The sequence below is a fragment of the Nanorana parkeri genome, unplaced genomic scaffold (assembly GCF_000935625.1).
Source record: "Nanorana parkeri isolate BGI_ZX_2015 unplaced genomic scaffold, ASM93562v1 scaffold1554, whole genome shotgun sequence".
NCBI classification, from domain to species: domain Eukaryota; kingdom Metazoa; phylum Chordata; class Amphibia; order Anura; family Dicroglossidae; genus Nanorana; species Nanorana parkeri.
The window spans coordinates 55,816-73,937 of record NW_017307822.1 but is presented as its reverse complement, the minus strand read 5'-3'; the positions used below and the strand labels follow the sequence as shown (position 1 = coordinate 73,937).

The window sequence follows — 18,122 nt, the reverse complement described above, 5'->3', positions numbered from 1 at the left end:
CTGAATATACTGAATGACCAGGTTTTTCCATCAATGGATTTTTTCTTCTCTGATGGCACATTGCACATATTCCAAGATGACAATGTCAGGGGGACCAGTGTACATGGTAAGAAAATCAGCAAATAATGAAGGAAATGATGACAGAAACAATAACTTTGAAAGGTTTGGTAAATGCCGCTCTGAATATAACATAATGAATATAAGGGCATAACACTTATGATTTGTGGATTGACCAATCTACAAAATAAATCACAAATTCATCGTTTACATATAAATGTGTATTATGAAGGAAGATACATTGAGTAGAAGGGGTAAAATCCAAATATGCTTCGGACACTGTAAGAGAGATTGAGATCTAATGCAAGATGGCACATGAAGGTTCCAAAAGTCTAGTAGTACACAACGGATCTGTAAGTGACAGTCAAGGGCAGGAAAAGACAAAATCAGCAACAGCTGAACTTAAAATCCAAACAGAGTTAGTTGACCATCTTCTTCATCTTGAATGCAACAAAACAAAGGACCAGACCATTTCCAGTAGAATTATTCCTGATAATACCACCAGTTATGACATTTCAAGTACTGTAACAAGAGCGTTAAACAATTTGTGCAACTTTTCTCTCTGGTGTTGGTCTCCATATTCCCAGATATGTCATTTCTCAGATATGATGTCCTGCAAAGTGGAAGCCAATACATGTAAATGTGTTTTAAACAGTATGTACAAAAGCGATAATAACATTTCAGACCTTGTGCAAGAGCACTGTTAAGGAAGTGACAACTAACTGGATGTTTGCCTTTTTTCTCATATCTGCAATAGGGATGCACAGATACTTTTCGAGTACCAGTGCCGATACTTGGCATTTTCATGAGAACTACCAGGGTTGCAGCGGTGCTGGGACCCGGCTCTGGCACTCAACCACTGTGCTGAAATCATTAGTCTGTATTGTTTTAGAAAAACTGTCACATGACAATAAACAAAAATGTATCAGTACTCGTACTTGTAAGTACTCGGCAAGTACCAGTACTCGTACTCACAAAACTGGTATCTGTGCATCCCTTTATTAATATTTATAAAAACAAAATCGTACATTAAAACAGAGATGTACAAATCACAGGAGCTTCGTGTGCTCCTTACAAATGACAGCTGCCTCATTTTTTTTGAATTTTTCTCTAGTCTAGTCTTGGAGCTCAAAAGTATGGGTACATGTACTCGTAGTTGTACCGAGTACTGTACTTGGTATCTGTGCAACCCTAATCTGCAATGCTAGTGTCTTGCTGCTTCCAAGTATTAAGAAATCAGTATTTGACTCAATCTAACAGAATCCGACTAAACAGAAAATATCATTTTTGGGAGAACAGACCTCCCACAAATAAAGTGGCTATGTCACGTTAACCACTTGGGTCCCTGGGCCATTTTATCCCTAAACCCCCTTGCGTTTCCAAACCTTTTTTTTTTGTTTGTTTGTTTTGGGTTTTTTGGCAATATCTTGGTTCTGCATTGAATATCTTTTAGAGTTTTTAGAGTTTACCCCAACAAATGGGGTAAAACGGATAAGAATGCATTATTCCTCACATTTTTCTCAACACAACTTTTACATAATTTGTGCACCCCCATATATTTACTCAAAAAGATAATATACAAAGTCAGCTAATTAAAATGGCATCACGTTAGTGGAACTTTTATGTGATGTAGCAAAATAGTAAGCAGGGAGCTTTGGGAGAGCTATAGCTCCCTTTTTCGATGCAACATTGTGATATGCATGCAAAGGGGAAAAATGGAATATATATTTTTATTTTTATTTATTGTATTTTTTTGAAAATGTATTTATTTATTTTCTTTATTTCTCTATTTTGTACTATTTTTTTAAAACTTTTTTTTCCCTGGGAGATCTGGGTCTGGTCAGTGGATCTGATCCAGAATCCCCATGCACTCAATTGATCTATTCTATCACAGTGTTCTATCTATTGAACTAAAATAGTGATCTATTGCTGACTGCAATCAGCCAGCAACAGATCACTATAGCAGTAATCTACTTCTGTAGGGGGAATTTGGACATTTCATCTCCTGGGGTAATTGCAGGACCTTGACTGTCATTGCAACTGGTGGTTCCAGCACTAGTACCCAGATGGAGTAAGGGGCCATCAGAATCACACATTTCACTTTCTAGGACTTTAGCTTTTTCTGCAAAGCTGTTTGTTTTACTAAAATAAAATTGAGTGCTGTTTATGGCTATACTTATAAAACATAAAATATAATATGAACTGTGAAATTATCATCTAATAAAGAGTTGTTTGTTCTTACAATAAAGTGAACCATCAAAGAAAACCTCTCAAGTGTAATGTTACATTTGAATCAAATCTGAGCTTTGAATATAATCTAACATCAGTTAAAGTGTATCTGAAATTAAATTCTTAGATTTGGATAGTGTGTGTGTATCTCTAGTTGTCCCAGTGTCCATTGCCCTGAGAGACAGAGAGAAGAAGCGTGGTCAGATGAGCCAAGGGTCACACTGGTCGGGCAGAGAAGTACAATGGCAGAAGACAGAGGTTGTATCCAGGAACAGGCAGAGGTCAGGGGAAGGCAGCAATCAGGCAAAGTCAAAGGCAATCCGGCTCAATACACAGGGAGCAAGGAAACAGTAGAGTAACAGGAATACAAGTACTAGCTGAAAGACTGTTCAGCAACTGAAGGGCAGACTGGTTTATATAGGCCCATCTACGAGGTGAAGCTCGTCACATCCTGTGCGCCAGCCATCAGCGCATCTTTGCGCGTAAGCTACGTTGCATGCACCTGCGCACTAGCTTGTTTTTTCAAAAAATGTTGAAGACGAGACCACGCTGATGTGCAGTAGCACATGTGTGGCCAGCCATAGTATTACAGGTATTCTGACAGTGTCCGACGGCTGTTGTCAGGATGTAAAGGAAACAGTGGAGGATTCCTCGATCAAGCGTTGATGGAGTACTCTGTTCTATTTTTTTCATTCAGCCCATTGGTTGAACGAAAAAAAAAAATAGAACCATGTATACCTGGCTTGAGGGGATATTTCCCCTCGCTTTGGAGATCCTTCCTCTCACCTTCTCTTGAGTCTCCAGGAAGGGTGGGGAAATCTCCCTAGTACTATTTTTGACCATTTCCGACTCTATCCAAAACTACCAAAAAAAAGGTTTGCAGACTTTGCAGATTTAGAAAAACCAAAATACATAAGATAACATTATCAGATGTACAAATATTTTATAGGCAGAATATTTTTTTTTAAAAACGTATGAAACGTATAAAAAGTATACAACATTTGAAATTGTAGTTGAATAGGTGGAATCATAAAAAAATATTGCTTGACCTGTGCCTTTTTGGAAATTTTAACATACCAACAGTTTGTCAATCTTTCCACAGCTATAAGTTTTTCAATTACTCCTTTGAATGGTTACATAAATATCACAGTTTTTTCTAAAAAAAAAATAAGAACAGGAATCGTGTTGAATGAACAAAAGAAAATGTAAAACAGAATTATTAACATACAATAAAATGATTAAAAAAGCATAAATTATACTAAGCCTCACTTACATTCAAACAGTTCTGAACGTTTCTTAAAACTAGACATCAAAATAAAATGTCCATCTGGTTATTTCCGGTATTTTGGTAATCTCTTTTTGAAATCTGGGGATATGAAAGCATAAAGAATGGGATAGACCGCACAACTCAGAGAAGCCAAGCTTATTGTGATTGGGTGAACCATTTCCGTAACTCCATCTGGGTTTTTCTCTCCAGAAGTAAGTTTTATTAAGGAGAGCACGTGATATGGCAACCAACAAACACCAAACAACGTCTGAAAGGTGAAGATCATCTTTAGGGCTGGGGTATATTTTGATGTCTTCTTTTGATGATAAACCACATTCGTAACAACAAAGCATGAAAATATGATTATGAGTGGAATGCAGTACCCTATAATGAATGCCATCGTCCCTATGACCGTATGCCCATGTTTCCAGACGCCAGTTATTTCAGTGTCATCAAATCTATTGGAGCATCTGATTCTATTGTAACATTCATAGGTGGTTTTGAAGAAAGAGTAAGGAATACTGACACAGACAGCAAAAATCCAGAAAACTATGGCTTCTATTGAGGCCAAATGAGGTCTCCTGTAGACATTGTATTTTATGGGCCGCATCACAACAAGACAATAATCAATGCTATACAAGGTGAGAATAAAAGCGTTAATGAACATGTTGAGGTGGAACAAAAAGTTTTGGAGCTGGCACAAGAAAGAACCAAGAGGCCAATTATTGCCGCGGGCAAAATAGACAATGTTTAGTAGCAGAAATAGTGACCAAATGAATCCAGAGATGAACAAATGAAGGGTCAATACTGAGCGGAATGTCTTCTCCAGTCTGTAGACTTTCATCCAGATAACATATCCACTGGCTGTTATCCCTACTAGGAATACCAAAGAGCAGACGGCAGCTGAGAAAATGTTAATGTTCTGAGCAATGTGATTATCTTCTTTGGTGAAGTGGATGCAATGTCCTTGTGAACCATCACTGGCATTGAAGATGGAGGTCCAGTTCGAAATTAAAATGTTCTCCATTAAATTTGTAAAGATGAAACTGTTGTTTCCTACAGAAACAAGAAATGTATTATAAGTTTATAGAAAAAACAAATACATAAAAGCACATACATTCATTAAAGTGTTTCTTAACCAAAGAACAAATAATATAGTGTAGCCCCCATCTCCTTTTGTGTGGTGGCTACTAGACATTTATATGGTTATTCACTAAAGGGTGAAGAGTTTGGAGATGGCAGGAGAAGTGAACAATCTAGGACAAAATAGCTGAACCGGAAAGTCAGCTGAATTGAAGAATGTTTCCAAATCAGCCACCACCTTACTCACCTGACCTGGCACCTTCAGGGGCAGAGATTCATAGCCTATGGACAATCCTCTCCACACACAGCTGACATCTCTTCATGGATTATTTGGGCAGATTTCCCTTGAAGATGGAGGAACCTAATCACGGCTCGGTATTCAAATTTGTCCAGCATAACACCTACTCCATTTCACTTGGCTCTAACTATAATTCACCACGACCTTCAAAAAGAAAAATCGGCATGCATATTACTAAGATATCCACCTATAAACCTGCAAAATTTTAGATCCCTAGCACATCTAGATCATGGTGAGGGTAAGAACCTATTGGGCTTCCCTCATATATTTACCCTTAAACCCTAACTCCAGATGAAGGAGGAAATCTTCTGTTGATTGTGGTTTCTGTTTCCGGCCCTTCAGCTGTGGTGGAACTACAAATTCCACGAGGCATTGCAAGATTCTCAAAGCCACAGACATGACTCCCAGATAAAGGTGAGATCATGGGATTTGTAATTCCACCACAGCTGGAGGGCCTGAGTTTGGCTACCCCTGCTCTATCCTATTGCTGTCTTCATGTTTACACAATGACCTGGACAATAACTGATGCACTGTTCAGATCAACAAGTAATAAAACTATGTTACAGAGGGGACTCATAAAAGCAAAAACTGCCAGTGACGGACTTCATCATATATGTTTTTTATTTTGCCCATAAGTCCACTCTAAACTTTTGAGTTCCAGTTCCTCTGCTGGTGCAATGTTAGGATGGTTCATGCCCAACAAATGAATGCAGTGGGATCCACTGAATCACTTAACATGAGACTGTTCCCTTGATTTGGTCTTCCTGCTCACACAGTGGGTAGCCAAGCTGATGTGCAGATGGAAATGCAAGTTTTGCACCTTCTCCACAGGCTGGTAGATGGTTGGTGAAGATTAACCAATGCGAGAAAATCTTCAAAACAGGATGTTCTCTCTTGACAGAACTTCCCAGTATCACTCAGTAAAATCTGAACAATGTATAAATACCTAACTGTGGTAATTTTAAGTGCAACTTTATAAGAAGAATAAATATCTAGATAGATAGATAGATAGATAGATAGATAGATAGATAGATAGATAGATAGATAGATAGATAGACAGACAGACAGTATAACAATACAATTGTTATTTTGATTTTGTAACACGACTGATGGATTCGTCAATTTTCTGTCCCTCCGTTAAAAATCCAATAAACAGACTGACTGCGCGACATGGATTTAAACGGCCACAGCAGCCCTTTTATTAAACCAACAACTTTAACAATAACCAAAGTAATAAACCAAATATACAAAAAATAATACTTTAAACGATGGTTGACCTGAGAAGGGGTCTTTGGGTGCCCGCCAGCCCAAAAAGGCCTATCTTAACACTCCACCCATTTCCCCAGCCGCACCACAACCAGCTCGAGGACACTTACTCCTTCTGGGTTCCCAGGGGGCCAGGCCCCGCCCTTTACAAATCCGGACACCAACAGGGGGAAGCACCCATACCAGCTGAGGGCCCCCCATTTTTGTAATGAACTCCAATTTTGTAGACCCCCCAAAGACCCCCTAACCCGCCAAGCTGCCGTGACAAAAGAAACCCCCCCAACCCCCATAACCACAACATTCAGGGAGGGAGGGTGGGCCAACCTGCTTCCTTCGTCGATTTCCAGAAAGAGGACGTCCCTCAGCCCTCGCAGTTCCTTCCCATGCGGCTCCTCCTGGACACCTGACTCCCACGTCCAATCAGGTAAGAGCAGCTATTCCCATTTTATTTTTAACCCTTTCTCCCGGGACTATTCCTCCCCTCAGTCATGTAGCCCCTCCGCTTAGTCTCTCCGTGTCTGTCTTCATTTTGATTTCATCATAACATCTACGTTGACTTGACTTTCTAAATGGGAAAACACAGGATGTTAAGCAACAGTTCCTTTCTAAAAGAATTGGGAAGTGGCCTATTTATAACGTATGCAATCTGCAAAAGGCCAGAGTCAGACATCAAGAATGGTGACAACAAGAGAAACATATTGCAGTCACGCACAGTACACAGCTAGAGCCTTGTAATAATGGGGGACGCAGCTAACAGACAGATAGTGTTTGTCCAATCACATAGAATCACATATATTAGCAACATAGCCAACGTCACCTTAACAGTTTAATAGATAGGCAGTTATGATTGACTTCTTTGTAAGCCGCATATGTTCTTCTAAAAAATATCAGTTCACCAGCTAATGTTGAATGTCAACTCCAAGCTCACCTTTTATATTGACCTTTTATCTTCAGGTCAATTATGACATGCAGGATCCTCTTTGCCTCTTCTGTGATGCAGGGTGGTCCTCTATGATGCAGAGAGGGGCAATGAGGTGATTCAGCTCTGTTCACTGTGTCATTGTATGTGGGTGCAGGGCAGTGAGGAAACAAGCCCCCAAGGGGAGAGTTCATAATGCTCTGTGCTCACAGGATGCCTCAGTATTACAGGTTAAATTACCACAGAGTTGGGCTGGTGATCTAAATGATGTGCAAGCAAAACTACTGTTTTTTTAAATTATTATTTTCCTTGCACATGACTAGTTATTGCAAAGTAAATGTTTACCACATTCACTAAGATGAAAGAAAATTCCCTTGCAAAGTGAAAATTCCCTTGCAAAGAAAACAGTCTATTTGCCTTGAGTAAATCAACCCATTTCAGAATGTTCACACAATAAAATGTGTAAAGATTCCCTTCAATGATTCAATAATGTGGAAAAATATCCTATTTCTTTACTTTATCTACACATGATTGGACAATGGAAATGAACAGTCACAAAATTTATGGTGCAAGCATTTTTAAATTATTTGATGAATTAGCCTACATTTACTAATTTTCACCTTATTCTTACACCACCCTAGTGTCCAAAATGTTTTTAAATCTCTATAGTTAGGCAAAAACAATATTCTTATTTTTTTCTTAATTTTCTATATTCTTAAGTCTTAAAAGAGAACTATGGGATAAGTGTTTTTCCCCATAGTTCTCTTAAGGGTTAGTGGAGGACATAACTATCGTCCTCCCGTCATCCAAAGATCACTATATTGCGAGCTACAGCTCACGGTATACTGGGACCGCCGCAGCTGGGACGGATCCCGTCATAACTGTTGAGATTCACCCAGCTGCGTGAATGACAGTGGGCTCTGTCTATATAGAGACAGAGGCAGCTGTACCCGCCCCGTCCCCTGTCCGTTCCTACACTCAGCGCTGGAGGATTGGAGCAGGAAGGGGGGGAATCCCTGCAAGGAGATGATCGAGAAGTGAGCGAGCGACGGTATGCGTTCGCTCACTTCCCGATCTATTGAACCGACGTGTGACAGTTTCATTGTCACACGTCGCCTCGAACTATGAGGTTGAGTGATTTTCACTCACCTCATAGTTCTCCTTTTAATTCATCTTAACTTATACCTATGTTTTAGACTAACTAATGTCCAAAATGTTTTTAATAATCTCTATATTTAAAAAAAAACAATGTTCTTAATTTTTTATGTTTTTCTTAATTTTCTATATTGTTAATTCTTAATTAATCTTAACTTATATGTATGCTTTAGACTAACAATGTTAAACAGTATAATAGCAGAAGGTTGATGTGAAATACGTCAATGCAAAAAATGTGAACTTACAGTTCTTGAGCTGTGATGAAAAGAAGTGAAGTTTCTCCAGACAATTCTTTCCCAGTTGTTAGGTCCTTGAACAAAGTTGACAACAGAAACTTTTTTAGGTGCTTTTTACATAGTGAGTGGATGTATAATAGAGTGGTTGTCTCTGTACATGCAGAATTTAGCTGTATGCAATGCTTCCTCGTTGAAACAGATTTCAAGTCAAAGGGGAAACTAATTCTTAGGCAAGAACAAATTTGTGCAACTCATTTTGCAATTTTACAATGAGATAGCACTGTATTTGCTTACCATGTTTTAATTAACATTTTTTTTTTTAAACTGCAGATTTATTTATTGCAAATAATTCTCAGCAGGTAGTCCCACACTATGGCTGGAAGAAATATGAAAATGCTTGCGCCACTATGATAAAATAAAATAAAAGGAGTGTGCTGCAAACATGAGAAGTATTACCAAAGTAATACTTAGATAATTAAAGTGACATTAAACTCTGAAAGGGTGATTATTCATTCATTTCATTGGCCTGTTCCTGGGTTATACATAGTTAATGTCTGAGCAAGCAAAATTGTGTTTTTCAGTATATTCCACAGAAAGCCGTTTGAGATGTTTCTAAAATGTTAGTCTTTGCAAATTGTATCTCTTACCTCTGTTTGTGTCTTCTGGTTGTTTACTTTACAAATTCCCCCAAGATTGCCTCATGATTGCTACTATCATGAGTAGTCTTGTAGTTTTGCATACCTGCATGATTTTAATTGCTTGATGCTCCACCATCCCCCTTTTAGTTTCACATATAACCTTTTTGTTTTAACAATAGCCCTTTGAATATAGAGTGAATATACTGTTTTGTGTGCTTCTGGGTTACGAAGTACTTATCTGAAGTTGGCAGCCCGAATCCTGGGAAACCTAAATTGAGTTAAGTCCTACCAGGAGACGTGGGTTCGAGGCCCTTCAGTGTAACTTACTTCCGTATTCCCAAGTACTTGTCTGAAGCTGGTAGCCCGATCGAATCCCGGGAAACCTAAATTGAGTTAAGTCCTATCAGGAGACATAGGTTCGAGGCCCTTCAGTTTAACTTACTTCTGTATTCCCAAGTACTTGTCTGAAGCTGGTAGCCCGGTCGAATCCAGGGAAAACCAACTTGAGTTAAGTCCTACCAGGAGACGTGGTTTCGAGGCCCTTCAGTGTAACTTACTTCCGTATTCCCAAGTACTTGTCTGAAGCTGGTAGCCCGATCGAATCCCGGGAAACCTAAATTGAGTTAAGTCCTATCAGGAGACGTGAATTCAACGCCCTTCAGTTTAACTTACTTCTGTATTAACAAGTACTTGTCTGAAGCTGGTAGCCTAGTCGAATCCAGGGAAAACCAACTTGAGTTAAGTCCTACCAGGAGACGTGGGTTCGAGGCCCTTCAGTTTAACTTACTTCTGTATTCCCAAGTACTTGTCTGAAGCTGGTAGCCCGATCGAATCCCGTGAAACCTAAATTGAGTTCAGTCCTATCAGGAGACGTGGGTTCAAGGCCCTTCAGTGTAACTTACTTCTGTATTCCCAAGTACTTGTCTGAAGCTGGTAGCCCGGTCGAATCCCGGAAAACCCAACTTGAGTTAAGTCCTATCAGGAGACATGGATGTAACCTACAGTGTAACTTTCCCCTGGGTTCGAGGCCCACTACTGAGGGTTCAAAGCCCTGCAGTGTAGCTTTCCTGAGGGATCCTAACAAACCCTAAAAATTCTACTTACACATATTTACATATTGAGATGATGGCTCACATGCTGACTTTTTCAGAAACTTAGAGAAAACAAAACTAGCTGAGATAACAAGCATGAAACATTCAGCTTACCACTGCACTGAGGAGGAGAAGAGAAATCAGAGGATATAGATCCGTTTTGAGCTTTACATCATTGTTGCAGTGATCAGTGATCCTTCCTGAGTCTACAGGGGAGGATTTGAGGGTGGAGATTTTGCAGAGGGGAAGATTCTATAGAGGAGACATGAGAGATCTTCATGCCTCCTGACGTCTGATTGTAGTCCTTCGCATGAACAAGCACAGAGGGTGGCTATTTTTCAGCTCCCATAGGGACCATGGAGAAGAAAAAGTAGCTACCCTCTGGCAGGTAGTTATCTGAATTGAAAAAGAGATTGTTTTTGGAAGCATTTAAAGACAGATAATGAAAACTGTAGTAAGCTCATAATTAAATTACTACATTGTAGATCTTATTTTATCACTTAATTTTGGGGTTTAGTGTCGCTTTCAATACTTAATTACAATGGCTGCTCTGGCCCTTATGCTTTGTTCCTTCCTTAAGCCAACCCTGTCAGTAAATATGCCCCAAAATTACTTGTAAAAGAATGGACAGAATTCTTACCCCCTATGTGGCTCGCATCATTGTACTCCACTCATATATTTTTAGTCAAAGGAAATATTAAAATATATTAAAAGACAAAATGTTCCAAGACTATTATATTTGTACCTGTGTAGAGTATTGTACCTTGTTAGCCTTTGATTAATGGTGAAAGATTGTATTTTAACTGATTATCTTTATTGATTAACTTAGGTTATTAAAGATGCAAGCTTTCAGAATGCCTTAGTTCTCATAGCGACCATTGGCTACGGAAGGTGACATGGAAATTGCAGCACTGGAGGGGGACTAAATTTGATAGGCAGATCTGTCATAATGTCCAAATATGCTGTATATACTTTATTCATACAGAACATTATATGATGGTATACAATCTCAAAACAAATTAGTAAACTAAACATGAGATTGTAGTCCATTCTGGGAGCAAGCTTGGAGCGGTGACTACTTTACAACACACACAGGGACCATGGGGAACACAAGTAGCAACCCTCCAGGAGGAAGGACAGTGTCAGCGCCAATTCAGAGATGATTTGAGGATCTACAGCCGAGTGATACACAAATAAGATACATTTTTTTTAATAGTTAAGGGACTTGAATGTATTTTTAGGATTTAACACCTGAATTTAGTGTCAGTTTAAAGCTGATCTCTTGGACTATAAAAAAAATTACCCTTTCAGTGGAGCTTCCCCTGCACTGCAAGGGTTAAATGCACATTTTTTCATCAGGTACCAGTAAAAAAGCAGAAGACAGTCTAAGTAATTAATAAGTTGGTTAAAAGTTGCTCTCATGAAATTGAGCTATATTTTAAAGTATTTTATTGATTTGGAAGTTACATCATAAGCATAGTTATGATGTCTATTATACCCTTAAATTGTTTTCTTTTTTTAACTGAAATGTAGCCGTTCTGGGTCAAAGTCACGATTCCCAATTGAGGCCACTCTAAGTATACCCCAAAAACCTCAATAGTGCTTCTTCTATGCCACTTACATCTTTACCCCCTCCTACTGCTCTTAAGCAGATGTGAAGGAAATATTATGGATCTAGCACAGGCAGAGTGTCTGTAATTTCAGGCCCTTTTGAACTTTTTTGGAAAGCCTGTGTCACTTAGAGACCAAATGCAATTCAGGACAGATCGAATGCCAAAAAGAAAGTAGCAGTATTGTCAAGACAGAAAGTGAGAAGAGCAGTTTATACAAGGTAAAGATGAGCTGGGGGGAACCCCTTCTTGTGGGTGTCAGTGATGGTGGTCACGAAGGAGGAAGTAAAGCAAGGTAACTGACAGAATGAGTAGATCAAAATTTATTCTTAGCATCTATAACCATTAGACAGGCGATACAATGAAGCTTTACTTTTTTGTGAATCTCTGTAACAACAGCTACACTTTGATCTACAATGAGTGGCAAGATTATTATGACCACCCCATCAGTACTTCGTTGGACTACAAGATGATCCAACGAGATTACTTAGTTGGGCCGCCTCGTGACTCCACGAGATGTTGAAAGGTGATGCGAGGAATCTGACACTGCACTGTTGCCCTTCTGTTGTCTTGTGCCAGTCTTGCCACTCTCCGTTCTGCCCTAACATTGACTAGTCGCTGACGGCCACAATTCACACGTTCAGACCCAGATTTTAGGCTGACAGTCCAGTCTTTAAACACTTTAACAACAGCTGCTCTTGAACATTTAACTAATTCTGCTGTTTTGCTGATACTCGTTCCACGGCTCCGAGCGCCAAAAATCATCCCATGTTCAAAGGCTGTTAAATCGCGTTGTTTCCCCGTATCTTCAGAAAAAAATCACTTCTACTGTCGTGGTTAACAACCTGCTTCCCTATTTATAATGGTCTGGCCCTCTAGCAACTTCAGCGCAAAATTATAGCTAATTATAGCTAATTTGCCTACAAACATCAGGTGGTCTAAATAATCTGGCCACTCAGTGTGTATATGAGCAAAACACAAAATTAATGAGTGGACAAACATAAACCAGCTGAACTTCTCAGGATCAAAAACGTGAAGGCGCTCTGTGTTCTTAGCGTCAATACCACAATCCGATTTGGAAGATTCTTCCACAAAAGCATTCTCAAACATCGAGTGGATGGACCTCCAGAATTTCTTCTTAAAATCTTGACCCACAAAGACATACAGAATAGGATTAATGCAGCTGTTGATATACATCAGGCTCCTAGCTAAGGAATATCCAACTCCAAGCACATGCTGTAGGCGCTTATCTTTGGTATATTTTACAGACAGTGCCAGGAGGGCAAAAACCTGATAAGGAAACCAACACAGAAAGAAGGAAATTATGACAGCCACAATAATCTTGAAAGGCTTACTAGTTTTAGCCATGTGGTTCCTGTGGATGCGCAAGGTGATTGTTATGTAACAAGACACAATGATGGTGAAAGGGATAAAAAAAAGAGACAATAAATCGGAAAACCAATAAACCCGTTTCTCTTGACAATGCAACTGTGGACCGTAGATTATATCCATCAAACATATAAAGGCAATAAATACTCTTGTTATTAAAACTGTGTGTATCTCAAAATATAAAGAACGGTGAACTGAAAATGAAAGCTAAGACCCATATAGCTAGAACAACAAAGGATGCCATTCTGGGAGATCGGTGGTTCCTACACCACACAGGATAAATGATGGAAATGCAGCGATCAATACTGATAACAGTGAGTTGGAGGACACTGGCATAAAAGTTTAAATTAATGAGCATGGTGCTTAACTTGCACATGTACCTCCCTAAAGGCCAGTGTTGATTGAGGGCTGTGTTAGCAATGGTGAAAGGAAGGAACAAGGTAAAAATTAAATCGGCTGTGGCTAAATATAGGTGCCACATCACATTGATTGTCTTCTTCATCTTCAAAGTTGTGATCCAAATAACCAGTCCATTGCCTGATGTCCCCAGCAGAAAGGTCACAGAATAGATTATGATGGAAAAATCCTTAAAATCTGCTTTTCCTTTGATTCATAATTGTTGAGGGATTGGGTGGAATTCTCCAAAATATAAGGATGAAAAGTGATGTTATTTTCCATCTCTCATAGAAGGTCAATTCTACAAAAAAAATGTACAGGAAGATTAAATTAAAAACAGCTCATTACACCTTTTTTAGCTGCTGAAAAAGCAAACCTATAATGAGTACAAGCATATAGAATTACATTATGATCAGAAAGTGGAGGTGGGTACTATTATCATCTCTGAATACAGCCTGAGCATGACTCTAACCGTGATGTAACACTAACCTAACATACAGTATATCCCTAATACTAAGTAACACGTACTGGTAGTGTAGCTCACGGTATACTGAGCTTTGGGTGACGGGAGGACGCTAGTTTGTGTCCTCCTGTTACCCTTAGGAGAACTATGGGGTAAGCCCTAACCCCATAGTTCTCCTTTAAGACCCATCTCTTCAGGGAAGCCTATCCCACCTCAAACTAACCACTCAACCAATGCGTTCTTAAACAATTCATCTCCACACAGCTACCTCCTCTTGTATCACTTGCCCCTCCCTTTTAGATTGTAAGCCCTCAGGGGCAGGGCCCTCCTTACCATCTTGTCTTGAATTGTATTGTGATTGTAATGTCTTCCTTATATTGTAAAGAGCTGCAGAAACTGTTGGTGCTATATAAATTCTGTATAATAATAATAATAATTTGGAGTGGAGGGGGGGAGCAGTGGTAAAGATAAAAACCTGTATACCTTAAGGATCAAAGCATGACTAGGACGGGGTAATATGGATAATTTTTTTCTTTGTTCTAAATGTTTTCCTGTAAATACAAAGTTATATTTTCAAACCAGCTCAAAGCTCCTCCCGCTCAGTCTCCATGCTTGCAGGGACCCCGGTGCACAGCAAAAGGCTCCTGCTCCCCCTTGTAATTCCATGATGCTAAAACGCCAGCACATTCCTGTAAATACCTTTAATAACATATTAAAGCAGCTAATCAATTCTGCATATATTGATATAACATATACAAAGGTCACCTTCGAAAGTATCACTTACTTACTTCTTGTTGGTGTTTTTGGTGCTCCTTCCCCTTGTAGCAAAGTGATTCCTCATTACGTCTATTTATTTATTCCTCATTACGTCTATTTATCAGCATCATTTCAGGAAATCATGCAACTTCACTTGAATGTCCTCTCTGAAAAGATAAAACATTTATACGCAAAATGGGCTGTCGACACGTTATGAGTGAACTATTATGTTATATATAAAGGGGAACTTTACTATTATCTATACAATGACAATGATGGCACCTCTATACATGATTAGGTATGGGAATCTACAAACAAATACTTATAGATAGTTGCAGGTTTTTTATTCTTTTCATATATTTTTATTTTCCTCCCCATTCATCTCACAGTGGCCATTTTTACTAAGGGCAGATTAATCAATTTCCCTTTACCTCCTGGAACTCTGGGACTGGTGACTATGCACATCATCCCAGGAGGATACTCCCTGAGATCTCCTGAGATTTTGCAGTTTACAGATGAGATTTCCCAGCAATTAACTGGTGATGTGACTTTCCCAGGATGCATCACTAATGCCAAAGAGGACCAGGAGATGGAAAAACAGTAATTGTCAGTAAAAAAAAAAAGTGTTTATTTAAAGGAGAACTTGAGGTGAGTGCTTTTCACTCACCTCATATTTCTAGCCGACCTGTGACAATGAGACTGTCACAGGTCGGCTCAGTAGATCGGGAGGTGAGCGAACACATACCGGCGTTCGCTCACCTCTCGATCCTGTCACAGCTCTCTGCCGTGACAGGGGAGGGACTGGATTCCCCCTCCCCGCTCCGATACTCCAGCGCTGACAGGCGGAACGGACGGGGGAGGGGGCGGGTACAGCTAGCTCTGCCTCTAGATAGGCAGAGCCAGCTGTCACTCACGCAGCTGGGCGGATCTAGACATAATTGTCGGGATCCGCTTCAGCTGCGACGTCTCAGTATACTGAGCTTAGGGTGACAGGAGAATGCTAGTTTGTGTCATCCTGTTACCCTAAGGAGAACTATGGGAAAACCCGAACCCCATAGTTCTCCTTTAACTAATAAATGTAAAATTAATTCATATCAGTTTGCAGAGCTGTTAGTGAAAGGAGGTAAAGGTCCATTTTAAAGTTATACTTACATCAAAATGTTTTAAGAAGGGATGCACCAATACCGTTCTTTCGGTATCAAGGTCAAGTTTTAGGGCCGCCAAGCGCCCCAGCAAGGCGCTGTGCCTTGTGAGCCTTGATTGGCCACAGGTCAGGTGCAAGACTTTGCCCAATCAGGGCACAGAGAACTGTGAGAGCCATGATTGGCTCACCTGTTACAACTGTAAACAGTTGGGCAGAGCTAGCTTTCACGGCTAGCTCCGCCCAATTGTTCATAAGTTGCCCGCCCCCATCCATTCCGCCAGTCAGCGCTGGAGGATCAGACAGGGGAGGGGGGGATCCATGCAGAGAGCCGTGAGTGACAGTCACGGCTCTCTGCAGGGACAGGATCAAGAAGTGAGCGGGTGACGGTATGTGTTCGCTCACTTCCAGATCTATTGAGCCGACGTACAACAGTTTCATTGTCACACTATGGCTCGAACTATGAGGTTGAGTGATTTTCACTCACCTCATAGTTCTCCTTTAATATAGATAAAGAACCGTTCTTGGCTGCTAATATTCAGATCTGCCCAAAATTATTATTTTTGTGCCTAGATTTCCTCACTCAATACTGACAAAAAAGTAAAAAGAGTGAGGCTCGAGGATGGCAAATGTTAGCATGACAGTTCAAATTTAGTAACAATTTAAGTAAAGAAGAAGGTGGTGACTTACTTGGATTGGCTTGATGTCTACTGCCAGCTCTTTTTCCTCTGAAAACATTTATTTTGTTACTTTGTTTGACCTTTATATACACATAACCGGCTGTGAGATCACATTCTGTGTTAATTAGATCATTTTTGCATATCACGTAATGGTTTTTCTTTATTTGGAATTGTGTCGTCATCAGAAGGACCGGTGCCAGTTTTTGCAACCACTGCCAGAGTGATAAGAATCTCTAACTATTTTATAAGCACTATGAAAAAAATCTTGTACCTCTTGAGTCCTTCACATGTAAATGTTCTTCTATTTGCACTAGATGGTGCTGTGTTTTAGGAAGTAGATGATCTGCAGTGCTAAGAGGCACAACACATTCTGCAGATGTTGGATGTTTTTTTTGCTCCAAAAAAAAACAGGAGAGTGAGATCAGCAGAGGCGCCCATGTGGAAAACAAAATCCTTGAAGAAGTGATCCTTCCAAAAGTAGATATTATATTGGTCACAGAAAGGTTTAAAAAACACTACTGATGTGTTTCATGGCTATAAAAATAGCTACGTCTTTGGGATGGGTGTAAATGGCACTAAAAGATACTCTTTATTAACTGTACATATAAAAACCATCATTTATACTTACTATCTCCTATCATGATGATCATCCAAACTACATACTATATGATATACAACAAAAACCAGTATTTGAATAGATACCCAACAATATACAATGAAAAACAATAATGTATTACACCATTGAACTAAATACCACCAATCAATTGCTTTGTACAATGCATAGGGACCGGCACTCCAATTACAGATATGATGCATCTTTATTGACGTCCACCTCAATACCTCTGATTGCTGGTATGATTTTCTATTTATTTATTTAATTTGTACTCTGTTTGTTTGTTTTTTTACTCTTTTGACCTTTAAATATGGCTTATTTGCCGCCTCTATGACATCACTGAGGGTGTGTTTTTCAATCATCAATTAACTACATGGGGTATATATGTGGTGTTTGATTGTTACCATATTGTCACATCTTTCTGCCTTGAGGAAGGGACCCTGTGTGGCCCCGAAAACGTCGGTTTATTTGGATGTCTGTGACGCTTTCTGTCCAATAAAAGGCACATATTTATCTTTACTACTAAGTGCTGGTGATTTCCTGACTTTCCTGTGTTTGCACGGCGCCATCCGTGGTAATTCATCACTGCGAGCACCACTTTTTTCTTATCTGGCCGGGACTGCTGTGAGGAGTGCGGAGGGTCTCTCCATCTACTTACACCTCAATAGAGACGCATCATATCTGTAATCGGAGTGCCGGCGTTCCATTCATGTCTTGTGCAAGTGGTGGTGCCATCCGTCGACCACCGCTACACCCACCCGTTCATACTAGGATTAAGCGCTCAGGATTGCGATGGGTTTATGGACTTCTGGCTGCTAAAATGATCCCTGCAGCA

The 18,122-nt window shown here is 39.8% G+C and overlaps 1 pseudogene; it reads right to left on the bottom strand.

The window, feature by feature from the left end:
• Positions 1 to 2,436: 2,436 nt before the first annotated feature.
• LOC108798768 lies at positions 2,437 to 17,315 on the bottom strand (annotated as a pseudogene).
• Between the last annotated feature and the right edge of the window lie 807 nt (positions 17,316 to 18,122).